Consider the following 15843-nt stretch of genomic DNA (forward strand, 5'->3'; position numbering starts at 1 on the left):
CTCAGTAGTAAAGAATCCTCCTGCCAATGCAGGAGATGTGAGTTCAATCCCTGGGTCAGGAAGATCCCCTGGAGAAGGATATGGCAACCCACTCCAGTATTCTTACCTGGGAAATCCCATGGACATAGCAGCCTGGTGGGCTACAGTCCACGGGGTCACAAAGAGTCAGATACAACTTAGCAACTGAGCGTGCAAGCTTTACTAAACTTGGGACAGGTATCTTCTAGATTATAGGTCCCTGACTAAAGGCCTCCCTTCCCTTAAAGCATTTACTTTAGAAAATTTGTAGTTGCAAATTATTTCTCTGCCCCTTTAAAATGTATGCAAATATTCTCCCAGCCTAGTTCCAGTTTTATAACCCAGGGTTGTCCTTCTCAAGCACCAAGGAACGAGGTATTTGAAATGTAAACATCAAAGGAGATAGCACCCCTGTTTCCCAGTATCTGTGAGAAGGTGGAAACCTGACTTGGATGCATGTCAACCAGCTATCCCAGGGGCCTAATCACAGAGAAAAACATTTGCAAACTAAGCCACACAGTGCGCTTCAGGCACCCCATTGACCAACCTACCACACAGTGGTCCAGCTTTTTTCACTAGTTCATTCCAGGGTTTAAAAACCTTCCCATGTTTTACTTCAGAAGAGCTGAACTCGGTCTCTTTCTCTCCCCTCTATTACCACAGTGGTGGTTCAGTTCGTATGTCTTGTCTGACTCTTGTGACCCCATGGACTCCTCTGTCCATGGGATTTCCCAAGCAAGAACACTGGAATGGGTTGCCACTTCCTTCTCCAAGGGATTTTCCTGACCAGAAATCAAATCCTGGTTTCCTGCATTGCAGGCTAATTCTTTACTGACTAAGCTATGAGTTCTCGAATAAAGCCTTCCTTGCCTGTTTAACTTTCCTCAGTGCAATTTTTGACACTCTTCATTTTAGCATCTTCTCCCAGAAGAACACTGTCTTTTCTGCTCGGGCTCTAATAGCCCACACCAGATCAATCCTCCATTTAGACACTCTGCTCACTGTGCTAGCTGCCCCCGCCCCCTGAAAGTCCACACCTCCACACCTCCCTCAGGCTCGGATTCCCAGCACCGAGTCACTCCTACAGATGGATACTCCCTTCACACTATGCAGGTTCTGACCCGCCCCACCTCGACCGCACCCCCACCCTGCCAGGTCAGCCGCCTTCCTAGGCCCTGACTTCCCACTCTCCCACCATAGACATCTACTTTTCTCTGCACGTATAATGATTTAAGGACTGAACTGTTTGAAAATGGAAAAGAAATAAAAAGAAGGTCAGGGAAAGAAAGGGGAAGATGAAGACTTCATTTTATTCCAGACATTCTTGCCCTGTCTATATATTAGAACTGCTTAGGCAGCTTTTAAAAATGTACTTGTCCCTAGAGATATATGGTTGCCCAAAAGCAGTCCTGGGCATTTTCTGCTTTTACTGAAAACTCCAGATGATATTATTGTGGAGTCTGGGTTCAGAACTGCACCATTAGGTACAAAGAAGGGGTAGATGGGGCACAGGTGGGTTTAGGGATCTGGAGAATGAAGTGTATAAGAAAGCCCACCTGAAGCCTTCAATTTTGTCCATTAGGTAGAAAGAGATGTCACCAGGTGAGAATGAGGGGGTCAGAATTTTCAGGAGATGGGAAGTGGAGAATCTAGGAAACTATACTTATTCAGAGAGGGAGACAAAGTATAATAAAGAACAAAAGACTGTGGACATAATGCTGAACTTAACAAAAACTGTAGCAAGAGTCCTACTGGGGTGGATTGTTCATCTTTAGAATATTGTGGAACACAGGAACGTGTGCATTCTGAAAGTCCACACTCACTTGGGTTTTAGTATAGCCCGCCCGTTTGGGAAAACACCTGGGAGTATCAGTAGACATTATAGCTCAAACAACTATAAAAATGATCTTCACCTAATGAAAAAATGTTCATGATATCCTTAGAGAATTTTGCTTAACAAGCTTACCAAGGTTGTGGGGGTGTATGTGTTATTGAGATTTTATTGTTTATTAATTATATCATTCCATACAATTTTAAGTAAACAGACTTTGAGAAAATACACTGGGAGATTTAAACAGATGATGGTAATATTGATGAAAACATTCAAATGTGTTACAGAAGATAGCAAGAGGCACCACTTCCACTATCATTCCCCAAATTTGTAGATTTCATGTAAGAATAAATATAGTTCGTGGCATTCTTTATAAGTCTATGAACACCATGTGTGTGTGTTAGTCGCTGTGTCCAACTCTTTGTGACCTTAGGGACTGTGGCCTGCCAGGCTCCTCTGTCCATGGGATTCTCCAGGCAATAATACTAGAGTGGATTGCCATGCCCGTCTCCAGAGGATCTTCCCAACCCAGGGACTGACCCGGTTCCCCCATACTGCAGGCAGATTCTTTACCATCTGAGCCAGCTGGGAAGCCCTTGAACCATGATATACCTGAACAATCTCAAAACTTCAAAGCAAAACAAAGCACTTCTACCAGCAGATGTAGCAGTTTCAGTTTCTTTAAAAAGCAATAGCAGAAGCTAATGCAACATTGCAAAGCAATTTTCCTCCAATTTTAAAATGCAAACAAATGAACAAAAACTATATACACAACCCCCAAAGTTGTCATATTCCAGTGGTTCTGAATTTTTATATTCATATCAGAATAATTCAGGAAATAAAATGTGATTCACTGTTCACTCCCTATTTGAAATTATATGTTTCCGTACATGATTATCTGGTAAAATTTCTCAAATATTAAATTTATATTTTTAAAATATATGGATAGAAAAAAGTATAATGGAAAACAAAGATTACATTCAGATATGTTTGAATATGGTTCCTCCCCTTCTTTCTATATTCTGTATTTCTTAAGTTTGAAAATGAACTTCAATTATATTCATAATTTTAAAAACTAATGTTCTAGTTTTTAAAAAATAATGAAATTCATGATGACCCAATGTACATAAGTATTAGTTTACTGGGACTGCCATAACAAATTTCTACAGATAAGATGAGTTAAAAATCAGAAATGTATTTGCTCACAGAGGCTTAAAGTCCAAGATCAGGGATTTGTCAGAGTTGGTTTCTTTTAAGGCCTCTATCTCTGACTTGTAGATGGCTGTCTTCTCCCTATGTCTTCACAGGGTCATGTCGTGTGTGCGTGTGTGTGTGTTTGTGTGAGCATGTAACACCAATCTCTTCTTATAAGGACACCAGTCATATCTGAATTAGGATCCACCCTATGACCTCATTTTAGCTTAATTAACTCTTTAAAGACCTTCTCTGCAAATACAGTCACATTCTGAGATAAGGAGGGTTAGGGCTTCAACCTATGAATCTGGGGAAACAATTCAGCCTGTAACAGACATTTGGATTACTCTGAGCTTTCAGTGTTTTCCCAGTATTTTTTTTTTTTTTTTCTGTAGGTTTTTTTTTTTTTTTTTTTCCCACCTCGATTTCTTAACTCTGGGTGACTTGAAACTCTGTCTGGTGAACAGTTTCTCAGCAATGGTTCAGCTTTGTTGATTTTCTGTAATGTCAAGGGCAGCCGTCCATGGGGTCGCACAGAGTCGGACACAACTGAAGTGACTTAGCAGCAGCAGCAGCAGCAACATATATTTATATACATTTAATATTTTAGAAACCTAAAGAAATATGTTCAGAAGCAAAACTGAAACTGTTTGCATTTCTACTTCCTCGCTCTGCTTCTGCACAGGGTCAGGGCTTCAGGAGACAAGTAAACTTCACAAGTTAAAGCCTTATTTTTTAAAAAGGATTCTTACAACCACGTATCTCCTCCCATTAGAAGAAGAATAAGAAAGCCAAAATTTAAAATCAACCATTTAAAGTTTCTGATGTAAGAAGAAGTTTTCAGAAAAATGCTGGTAAGTTTCCCAATCATTACACTTTTATTTTTTTATGCTTATGAGGAAACTGCTATTTTTATAAACTCCAGCTGTAGTTTTTAATTAAAAAAACATGTGTTTGTACCTAAGCCATTACTTGTAAAACTATTGAAAGTAGAAATATGAGTGTTTTAATTCTATATTGGTATATTTAACTAAGACTATCTTTATAAATGTTCTTCTAAAAAGAAATGGATCATTAAGTGTACTTAAGGTGGTGAGCGGGTTTCTGGTCATGTAGGGCAGTGGGGAAAAATGATACAGAAACAATGCAAAGACCTTTGGAAAGTTTAACATAAAAGACTGTAAAGGAATTTGTGGTCATGTGCAATTCTGCCTTCCAGAACTTAAGATGTTATTAGAAGTCCAACAGAATATTTAATCAAAGATAACATCCCCCAGAGGCTATTTTTTAGGTTAAGTGCTTCCTTCACATCCATCTCATACAGCAATTTGGTTTAAAAATTAAAATGAAAACTTAAACTTATGCTTAGGAAAATAAAACTGAGCTTGGCTTGTGTGTGGTTTCAGTTTGTCAGACCATCAAAAGACAGTGTGAGTAGCCTTCCTGGGCAGCAGCCAGGATTCTGAATGGTCTTTCCCCCAATCAGCTCTCAGTCATGTGAAGCAGAACAACTCCTCAGGGCATGATATCTGGGATGCTACTGAGGACCTTAGTCTTCCCTGGTGGCTCAGTGGAAAAGAATCCACCTGCGATGCAGGAGACTCGGGTTCAATCCCTGGGTCAGAAAGATCCCCTGGAGAAGGGAATGGCACCCACTCCAGTATTCTTGCCTGGAGAATTCCATGTTCAGAGGAGCCTGGAGGGCTACAGTCGATGGGGTCCCAAAGATAGGACACGACTGAGCAACTAACAACAACAGAGAATCCCTTGAGATGAAGGTGGGTGAGCCCCAGTTCTCATCCTGAAGAGCTCTGCTGATTTGGTACCTCTTAATCCTCAAGAGAGGTAACTGGAGGAGTCACTTGAGAATGGCATCCTGTAGCTCCTTTGTCAATGATTACTATTAATAAGATTTGTGTTCATGATTATTTCAAAACAGGAAGATGAGGGCCCCTAGGAAACCAAGAGTGTGTCAAGGCATTCTCAAAATTTGTTCACACCAGTCATTTTGACCTTTATATATTTCCAACTATATATGTACACATGCATACATATGGTCTTAAAATTGATGAACTATAAACTACTTTAAAAGCATTACTGAATATAATAGGTTAGAATCATTATTTTTCCCCACTCCTGTCATGTGGGAGAGAGGAGTTGAGAAACTTTTGAAATTATAATCAGTCCACGGATATTTTTAAAGAGTTTAGCATATTTGATTGAGACCAGGTATTGTTGATGTTTACATTTAACAGGAGAAAAGACTCCATACTTGAGCATTAAATGTCAGTGACCTTATGTGAGAAAAGTATTTCTGTTTCCCTGGTATCTATAGGCTGAATCTGAACAAAAAGATGAAACAGAAAACTGTCGCCTGTTAAATGGCACAAAGTTCCCTTTGCAGCATCCCCGATGTTAGACACCACACCCAGGGAGCCACTGGCGGCTTAGAAGCCAAAGAGAGAACTGTCAAAATAAGGGACGGATTACACAAGGAAATCAAGGAAATTCTTTCTTTTTTTAAATTTATTTTTAATCGGAGGATAATTGCTTTACAATGTTGTGTTGGTTTCTGCCATATAACATGAATCAGCCATAAGTGTACACATGTCTCCTCCATCTTGAGCTCCCACCCACCCCACCCATCCAGCCCATCCAGGTTGCCACAGAGCACTGGGCTGAGCTCCAGAGGGAAATTCTTGATGTGCTACTTCATTTCCAGAATGTTGGGCCTTATTGGAATATTGTAGTCACTGGCTAAATCAAAAGAGAAAATTTGGAGTCTGTCCTCTGAGTCCTTAGGATATGCAGAGAGAGGGGAGATGGTTTAAATTACTGAAAGCAGACCTGGGCTAAGAGAAGGTATTGCATCAGACCCTAACAGAGTACGTCTGTGGAAAGAGCCAGGTGCCTCCTCTGGAGATCAGCTTCCCCGAGCAGAGGCAGCAGGGGAAAATAGCAGACGTGCTGAGGTGCCAACCCTGAGGGCCGAGGAGAAAAAGGGACCCGTGCGGGGGGAAGTCTGGTTTGGGAAATGGCCTCATTTGAGGACTGGGAGTGACACAGCAGAAAAGTTTTATGGGGTATTATGGAACTGGGGTACCTAGAAGGACTGGGGGAGAAAACACACTAACTTTCTTTTCCTTTTGATAAAACTTTTTTTTTTTCTTCTTTTGTGACCAGATGATTGAAGCTAGAGTTAGGTCTGGCCTAACAGGCAGCAGAGTAAAGAAAGTTCCCCAGATTTCAGTCTGGGATTCAAGCCAAGTAAAATAAGTGCCCAAGTATAATGAGCAAAAATTCCTTGACCAGACATTGCTAACTCAATGATTTTCAAAAATTCATTATTTTTAACTACTCTTAGAAAATATGTTATTCGTTCAACAAATTTTTGTTAAGAAGCTACCACATGCCAGGCACTGGAAAACAGTGAACAAAACGCACACAAATTCTTGACACAGAATAATGGAGAGAACAGAAAACAAAAAAGGTAAATAAGTAAAAATACATGGAATGGAATACTGGATTGTGATAAGTCCGATCTAGCTTGTTTTAAAAGCCAGATGAGGGAAAGGAGACATCGGGAGATGGGATCGTATTCAGTAGGCTACCAGAGCAGTGTCTCTGTAAGAAGGTGATGTTTGATAATGACCTGAAGGAAGTGAAGGAGTGAGCCCTACTGGTGTCCAAGGATATTCCAGGGAGCGGAAACAAGTGAAGTGCTGGAAGCAGGAGCAGATGCCACCTGTGAGGAGCAACAGAGAGCTGTACCAGATTTAGAGACAGAAAAACAAAGCTAAGATGTTATATCAGAGGGGGGAGCCTGGTGGGAGGCTGTCTATGGGGTCGCACAGAGTCGGACACCACTCAAGTGAGTAGCAGTAGCAGTAGCAGCAGCAGCAATAGGGTGCCTGGTCATCTGAGGCCTGGGCTTCCCATGCAGCATAGTGGTAAAGAATCTACCTGCCAATGCAGGAAACCCAAGAGACATGGGTTCAATCCCTGGGTCAAGAAGATCCCTTACTCCAATATTCTAGCCGGGGAAATAGCATGGACAGAGGAGGCTGGTGGTCTACAGTCCGTGAGGCCACAAAGACTCAGACACGACTGAGCAACTAACACACACACATAAAGTTCATAATAAGGAGCTCGGCGTTCACTGCAAGTCAAATGGGAAGCCACTGGAGGAACTGAACAGAATATTAGTACGTTATTTACATTTGGAAAGGGTCACTCTAGCTGAGATTTTTAGATGTCCCCAAAGGGATCAATTACAGCAAGAGTGAAACTCGTGAGAGAGCCACTGCTTAATTTAGGAGAGAGATGATGGGACCTGGACCAGGAATGGAACCGGTAGCTGGTAATCAGATGCCTGTTTTGAAGATGCGACCTATAGCATTTGCTCCACACTGAATGTAGGGTGTGGGAGAAGAGAAAGAGAAAGTATGCCTGCAACATATTTTGAATGTTTATTTAATTAAAAGTATTTACATATAGAAAGAGATGCCATGCAGAACTGCCATACAACCCAGCAATCCCACTGCTGGGCATACACACCGAGGAAACCAGAATTGAAAGAGACACGTGTACCCCAAAGTTCATCGCAGCACTGTTTACAATAGCCAGGACATGGAAGCAACCTAGATGTCCATCGGCAAACGAATGGATAAGAAAGTTGTAGTATATATACACAATGGAATATTACTCAGCTATTAAAAAGAATGCATTTGAATCAGTTCTAATGAGGTAGATAAAACTGGAGCCTATTATACAGAGTGAAGTAAGTCAGAAAGAAAAACACCAATACAGTATATTAACACATATATATGGAATTTAGAAAGATGGTAACGATGACCCTATATGCCAGACAGCAAAAGAGACACAGATGTAAAGAACAGACTTTTGGACTCTGTGGGAGAAGGCGAGGGTGGGATGATTTGAGAGAATAGCATTGAAACATGTATATTATCATATGTGAAATAGATCATCAGTCCAGGTTTGATGCCTGAGACAGGGTTCTCAGGGCTGGTGCACTGGGATGACCCCAAGAGATGGGATGGGGAGGGAGGTGGGAGAGGGGTTCAGGATGGGGACACATGTATGTGTGATTCATGTCAATGTAAGGCAAAAACCACCACAATATTGTAAAGTAATTAGCCTTCTTAAAATAAATTAATTAATTTTTTAAAAAAAGCATGTGCTTTTAAATTTTCTACACTTGAAAAATTTTCTAGTAAAAAGTTAAGGGGAAAATCTGTCCCACAAACAGTTTCTAGTAACAGTCCAATCAATTGCATTTTAATTTTGCTGTGATTTTTTAATGTAATAGATTCTCAACAAATATATCCCAGGTAAAGTTGGGCAATGACCAGATCTTTTATGATACCTCTGCTTCCTCATAGATGCCTTCTGGGATGTAACTCCTGTAAATTCACAAGAAAATGCAGCTCATCGAATAGTGAGAGATCAAAGAATCTCTTCAAGACCTATTTCAAGTTGCTGATATGAAAAGGAGGAGTTTTCAGATAAGCCCTGGTAAGTTTCTAAGAATTAGAGATATCTGTTTCATCAACTTTCTTTAAAAGCTATCTTTAAAAACTAATTCTAAAAACTAAAGCATAACTTTGGAAATGAATATACTTTGAAGTGTACATAAGCCATTTCTAACAAAATGATTCGAAAACTATTGAGAAATCTCATTGTTTTCATATACACATCACCAGATGCCACTGTTTTTAAAAAAAAAAAAAAAGAAACCTTCCAGCAAGCAAGGTGCAGAATGTTTCTGATGGTGGAAGGCTCTGGAGATGAGGCTGGAAGACCTAAGTAAAATTTAGATCAAAGATCCAAACTGTTTAGAAAATTGTGACTCATGCAGCTATGCAAAATTCTGTCCGATGTAACTCAAGATGGTATCAAAATTTCTGTTGTTGCTGTTGTTTAGTCGCTAAGTCATGTCCAACTCTTTTGCGACCCCATGGACTGTAACTCCCCAGGCTCCTCTGTCCATGGGATTTCCCAGGCCAAGAATGCTGGAGTGGGTTGCCGTTTCCTTCTCCAGAGGATCTTCACAACCCAGGGATCAACCCGAATCTCCTGGATTTTTTACCGTTGAGCCAGGGAAGCCCTATCAAAAGTTTACATCTGGTTAAAGATGAAAACCTCCAAAGTTTAATCAACATTTTACTCAAGGCTTTCCTTTACAATTAGCTTATATAAAGACTATGAGAAGAATTACATAATTTTAATGTAGTTAAACACAGTCCTAGGAAATGATACTAGCTAGCTTTGTAGTTTCAGTCTGAAAGAACATCAAAGCAAAGCATATGCCTGCTGGGCTCAGCCAAGCCTGGGAGCATCCTTTCCTGGAGGCATGAGTACCTTCAGGCTGCTGAGGCCCAGTGTCCTAAAGGTGGGGGTGGGCACTGGTTCTCACCACTGAAGCTGCTAGTTTAATCCTTCCTGCTCACCACTCCCCAAGAGAAAAAATAAAAGACTTTAGGCAATGGATCCTGAGAGTAAGTACTCATAAAGAGAACTCTGGGTTCAAAACTTTCCCAGAACAGAATAAAGAAGGTAAACTGTAATTTCTCTCCGCAGCTCCAGGAGCAGCTCCCCCTTGACCCACTTTAGACAGGGGTGTTTCAAGTGCATTTCTTTTGAAGAAGCAAAGCAAAAGCAAGCAACAAACAAGACAACACTGGTTCTGGTCCGATTGCCCTATACGCACAATGAACGGTGAAACAGATTAGCTGAGAGAAGACATAATTCAATTATGAAATAGTTTTCCTGATCACAACTCCCCCCACCCCCTTTACTTACACTGTGTGGTCTTGCCAAACATAAAGCTCTCTCATGTTTAAAAAATATGCCAACACTCCAGAATGTAAATCTGATCGGGTAATGTTCATGAAAAGACTTTGTAAGCCTCAGAACAGTGAACTAGACTAAAGTTCTGTATAAACATTAACAAACCATCGCTGAAAAAAAGGTTGAAGACAGTGATGGGCCAAGGAGTTATATCAAAGCACTGTAAGACCTTTTTGCTCAAATTATTGTCACCTTGAATTAAGTACAATATATCACTCCAGACCAAATATGGATCAGTGATATAAGTTGCTCATATAATTGACAGAGTGCAAAATTCATGTGAAAGCATTACCAAATATACAGTAGCTTCAAATCAGTATGTATCTTCTCAGCTCCCATCATAAGAGTGGGCAGTTGAGAAATTTGTTGATGTTATAAAGGGTCTTCATTTTTGAATAATGGGGGAAGCTTTGAGATAACTCAAAGAATTAAAAAAACAAAACAAAACTGGCTTGGGAAGAACAGATGTCAGTCACTCTATCCCATCTCCCTGGATAGAATTCCTGGGAGAATTCAAACAATGAAGGAGAAAGCAAGAAAGAGCCTGTCTCCCTGTTAGGTGACGAAAAAAAAAAAAGATCACTCCCACCATCCCCACGTTACACACACATGTACACATGCCAGTGTGCACATACACGGTTCTCCGGGCAAGTAATAGCCTGTAAGCAGGAAATCCTTCATGGGCTGTTTCTTGTAGTGTTCTGGGCCAGAGGCAAATGCTATAATCATTGGCTCAAACAGGAGAGAAAACCTAGAACTTTTCTTTACAGTCTTTGGGGGCACCCAGAGGAGCTTACTGTGAGACACTGGCTAAGAGAAGATAGTGCCTCAGGCCTGGGCAGGGCAGGTCTGCGGAGAATGATAGGAGCATCTCCAGAGTAAGGTCTGTCTGGCTGGAACAGCCAGAGCAGTTAAAAGAGCAGAGGACAATGCAGAGACCCCCTGAGTTGAGCTCACCGAGGATCTAAAGTAGAAAACTCTGGAAATAGGGTGAAGCAGGACAGCCAATGGAAAAGGCTTGTCCTTAGAAGACAGGCTTAGCATGCAAGCCCAGCAGTGCCAGTCCTCCACTGAGCGAGTGACCCAGGTGAGTTAGAACTCTGTCTTCTCATTTGTTAAGTGAGAATAAACTTTGTTTGCAAGCATCTGGTAAGGATTAAATTGAATAGTATAAGTTATTGATACATATCTGGCACTTAGTAGGCTCTTATTAGAATGAGATCATTCACATACTATAAAATTATTTTTAAGTTATACAAGTCAGTGGTTTTTGGTATATCCATAGAGTTGTGCACAGTTTTAGAACATTCTCATCACACCCTTAAAAATCCTGTACCCGTTAGCAGTCAGTCACCATTTCCCCTATCCTCTAGCCCTTGGCAACCACCAATCTACTCTCTGTCTCTATGGATTTGCCCATTTTGGACATTTCATATAACTGGAATCACACAATGTATGTTCATTTGTAAATGGCTCCTTTCGTTTTGCATAATGTTTTCGAGGTTCATCCATGTTACGTTATCATGATTTCATTTCTTTATTGTCAAATAAATTCCATTGTATGAATATACCACATTTTGTTTATTCAGTCATGAAGGCAATTTATTTTTGTTAAGCACTAAATGGATATTGCTTTGTTGATCTAAGATGGGTGTGTTTTACCAAGTTTGCCAAGACCTTCTTGAATTTAAGTTACTATCTGTATCACTCCATTTCAGTCTTTGTTTAAAGCCCTTTATTCACTAATAGTCTATTTCAATCTCCTTCTCCTAAACATTTAACCTTAGTTTTCTCAAACCCTATTATTTACCCCTTTTCCAATACTCACCTTCACATTTAGATATGTTATAGGTACATCAGTTTATATGATTTCAAGTAGAAACAATATTTTTCCAATAGTTGGAAAACTAATTATCACACTGGAAACAAGGAAATGAACAACTGGATAAATAGTTTTTTTTTTTTTTTTTTTTTTTTAGTTCATTACTCATACCTAAGTTAAATATAAATTGAAAAAAAAATTATACCCCAGAATGTTTCTTCAAACCATTTGAATGTTTTTTTTTTTCATTTTTATTTGAGAAAATAAATATCATTCCTGAATACCAAATATGCATGAGCTATCTAAGAGCCAGAATATCTTTAAACATGGTTGGCTTCTACTAATCACTGTGAAACCACATCACAATACCTCTGAAGGATAGGTAAATACAGACTATTTGGATCAGCAAATTCTTTAGCGAACAATCATTCTATTTTCCAGCATTAACAATACTCTCAATATTTCCTCAAAACACTTGACTAAATAAACACAGACTGGCTTAGACAAAAACTTACAGTAAGTTTGATATCACTCTGAAGGAATAACTGGTATATTAGTGTGGAAATAACTATGATAAGAAATGCACACCCAATGTGGGATTTTAAATCATGTGAATAGTATTTTAAGTTACCAAAAAGAGACATGGAACAAAGGGGAAGAAAAAATTTTTTTGGCTGCACCGTGCAGCTTTGGAGATCTTAGCTCCCTGACCAGGGATAGAACCCAGACCCCACCAGTGAAAGTGCAGAGTTCTAACCACCGGACCGCCAGGGAGGTATTTTTTAAGAGACATCAGAGGTCTCTGCTTAAAGCTGAGTGAAGTGAAGTCGCTCAGTCGTGTCCGACTCTTTGCGACCCCATGGACTGTAGCCTACCAGGCTCCTCAGTCCATGGAATTTTCCAGGCAAGAGTACTGGAGTGGGTTGCCATTTCCTTCTCCAGGGGATCTTCCCAACCCAGGGATCGAACCCGAGTCTCCTGCATCGCAGGCAGATGCTTTACCATCTGAGCCACCAGGGAAGCCTCTTGAGTAAATAAAGTGTACCTGTGCGCTCTGAGTTTAACCAATCTTTTCTTTTTTTTTATTTTAAACAATATGTGGAACAGTCTCTATTCCAACAACTAGGTATGTTGTCCAAACATACCTAGTCTCTGTGGGAAAACGGGCATTTCCAGTGGACAGTTGACAATGATTATCTATTGCTCATAGGATATAAGCCAGTTCTTAAATGCGGTCGACTCTTCAAGGAGCCTCATGTGTCCAAAAGACTGAACACATGCATTGGATATAAATAGCCATGGGAAGATTAATTTTGTTCTTACAGTCTTAGAAAGATGGAAAGCGGCATTCACATGAGTCATGGCACACAAGCACACAATTTATAAGTCCATCCACAAAGAAGAAATTAGTAAGAAATAAAGAGTTAATAGGAAATATCCACATGGTCTCCTATTATTTAAAAGATATTCATGGTGTGCAAAGGAACAAGAGCTGCCTGGTAGGACATAATATCCATAATGTCATTTTATTTTGTTCTTTCAACTACTTGTATTAACTTTCCATCTGTCCACTCAATATATATAAAGCAGATTGACTTTTCTGGCTCATGTTATAAGTTCTGAAATGATGCTTCTTGTAGCTATTGTAAAAATATAAACATTGAGTGTCACATTTGACCCTTCCTAAGACAGTGAGATGGAGAAGGCGATGGCACCCCACTCCAGTACTCTTGCCTGGAAAACCCCATGGACATAGGAGCCTGGTAGGCTGCAGTCCATGGGGTCGCAAAGAGTCAGACATGATTGAGCGACTTCACTTTCACGCATTGGAGAAGGAAATGGCAACCCACTCCAGTGTTCTTGCCTGAAGAATCCCAGGGATGGTGAGCCTGGTGGGCTGCCATCTATGGGGTCACACAGTGTCGGACACGACTGAAGCGACTTAGCAATAGCAGCAGCAGCAGCAGCAAGACAGTGAGAACATATTAGGCAGTTATATATAGTTGGGTACATATAGTTTGGGTACCAGTTAAACTAAAACACTTTTTACTCACAGATGTGGTAGGGTAAAATTGTGATATTTGGCAGTCTCAGACTCTTGATACAGATATGCTGAGTATCATTATTTCTTTATTCCTAAACTTACCGGGTGAGATTACACCAGTTCCTGATTTCACTTTGACTGAGAGAGGGATCTGATGTGAAGACTCACCATGCCTTGAAGAGTATTGCTTCTGGTACGAGTTTGGATGAAGGCTTGATAGTTTCTTAAAAAGTTAAACACGCAGCTATTGATATTTGATCGAGCAATTCCTTGCCAGGGCTGTTAACCTAAGAGAAGTGAACATACATGTCTGCATAAGACTTGTGCAGAAATAGTCATAGCAGCTTTCTGTGTGACTGCCAAAAATGGAAATAGCTCAAATGTCTATTAAAAGAAAATTGGATAAACAAAATGTGGCATGTTAATAAAACAGAATACTATTCAACAATAAAAAGAAAGAAGCTATGGAGGCAGGCAACATTCAGACCAATCTCAATGACATTATACTGAATAAAGAAGCCAGTCACAGAGGAGTATATTCTATATGATTCTAGTATTTCAATTCTCAGATAAGGTTAAGCTAATCCGTGTGTGTGTGTGTGTGTGTGTGTGTGTGTGTGTGAGTGTGAGTGTGCCAAGTCACTTCAGTAGTGTCTGACTCTTTGTGACCTGTGGACTGTAGCCTGCCAGGCTCCTCTGCCCACGGGACTCTCCAGGCAAGAGAACTAGAGTGGGTTGCCATGCCCTCCTCCAGGGGATCTTCCCGACCCAGGGATCAAACCCATGTCTCTTATATCTTCTGCATTGGCAAGAGGGTTCTTTACCACTAGCGCCACCTAAGAATGGTTTCCTCTGGAGGGGGTTAGTAGTGACTGAGAAGGGACAGGGAGTGACAGAAATGTTCTGTGTCTAGATTGGGGTGGTTTGGTAAAATTTTACATTTAATATATGTGCACTCCAGTTTTATCTCAGGGCAAATGGCAACCCACTCCAGTATTCTTGCCTGGAGAATCCCATGGACGGAGGAGCCTGGTGGGCTACAGTCCACGGGGTCGCAAAGAGTCGGACACGACTGAGCGACTTCATTCACCAAGTATAGCTGAAATAAGAGTAACTGAATGTAAAAAAAGAGAGGGAGAATAGCAGAAAGTCAATCGCTCTGAAGCTGAGTGTGGATACAGTGTTCATTATGCTGTCCTGTTGACTTTGTATTTAAAATTTTCCAAAGAAATTGTGCTGTGAAACTCTAGTTCATGATGTGAGGAAACAGAAGCTATAGTTTGATGAGTGGGAGAACAAAATATTATGACATGCTTCTGTTGGCAAATATTTTGCTGAGAGATTATAAAAGAGTGAGCTTGTATACCCAAAATGTTAATAACTGTGAACAAGGGATAGAAGTCAAGTAGATCTTTTTTTTCCTAGATGTTTCTGATTTTTTAATTGGACACATATTAGTCTTTTAATTAGAAAAATATACTATAAATATTACTGTCTTAAAAATACTAGGACTTCCCTGGTGGTCCAGTGGTTAAGAATCTACCTGCCAATGCAGGGAACACGGGTTTGATCCCTGGTCCAGGGAGACTCCACATGCCGTGGGGTAACTAAGCCCGTGCGCTGCAACTACTGAGCCCACACTCTAGAGCCGGCGAGACACAGCTGCTAGGCCCTCGTGCCCTAGAGACCGTGCTCCGCAACAAGAGAAGCCACGCAGTGAGAAACCTGCACACCAGGACTAAGAAAGCCCACGCGCCGCAGCAAAGACTCAGCACGGCCAAGAACAAATGAATACATGTTTTTAAAAGTTTTTCAGTTCAGTTCAGTCACTCAGTCGTGTCCGACTCTTTGTGACCCCATGAATCGCAGCACGCCAGGCCTCCCTGTCCATCACCAACTCCCGGAGTTCACCCAAACTCACGTCCATTGAGTCGGTGATGCCATCCAGCCATCTCATCCTCTGTCGTCCCCTTCTCCTCCTGCCCCCAATCCCTCCCAGCATCAGAGTCTTTGCCAATGAGTCAACTCTTCACATGAGGTGGCCAAAGTACTGGAGCTTCAGCT

At 40.8% G+C, this 15843-nt stretch overlaps 1 protein-coding gene and 1 long non-coding RNA gene across 2 annotated transcripts in view; one reads left to right on the forward strand and one right to left on the reverse strand.

Moving 5' to 3' along the window:
- The window catches only part of LOC147374673 (uncharacterized), a 42315-nt gene extending 28247 nt beyond the window's left edge, over positions 1–14068 (reverse strand). The window contains exon 1 of the long non-coding RNA XR_015163014.1: positions 13948–14068. This is a non-coding gene — a long non-coding RNA (uncharacterized LOC147374673). The remainder of the gene's footprint in view (positions 1–13947) is intronic.
- Positions 3295–15843, forward strand: part of LOC147374674 (sterile alpha motif domain-containing protein 9-like) — a 38223-nt gene continuing 25674 nt past the window's right edge. Inside the window, exons 1-2 of the mRNA XM_086397877.1 lie at positions 3295–3897; positions 8446–8578. The gene's annotated coding sequence lies outside the window, so the exon portion shown is untranslated. The remainder of the gene's footprint in view (positions 3898–8445; positions 8579–15843) is intronic.

This window comes from Bos grunniens, chromosome 4 (assembly GCF_055505025.1).
Source record: "Bos grunniens cultivar Pamir isolate PY7600 chromosome 4, Bosgru_T2T1.0, whole genome shotgun sequence".
In the NCBI taxonomy this organism is placed as follows: Eukaryota; Metazoa; Chordata; class Mammalia; order Artiodactyla; family Bovidae; genus Bos; species Bos grunniens.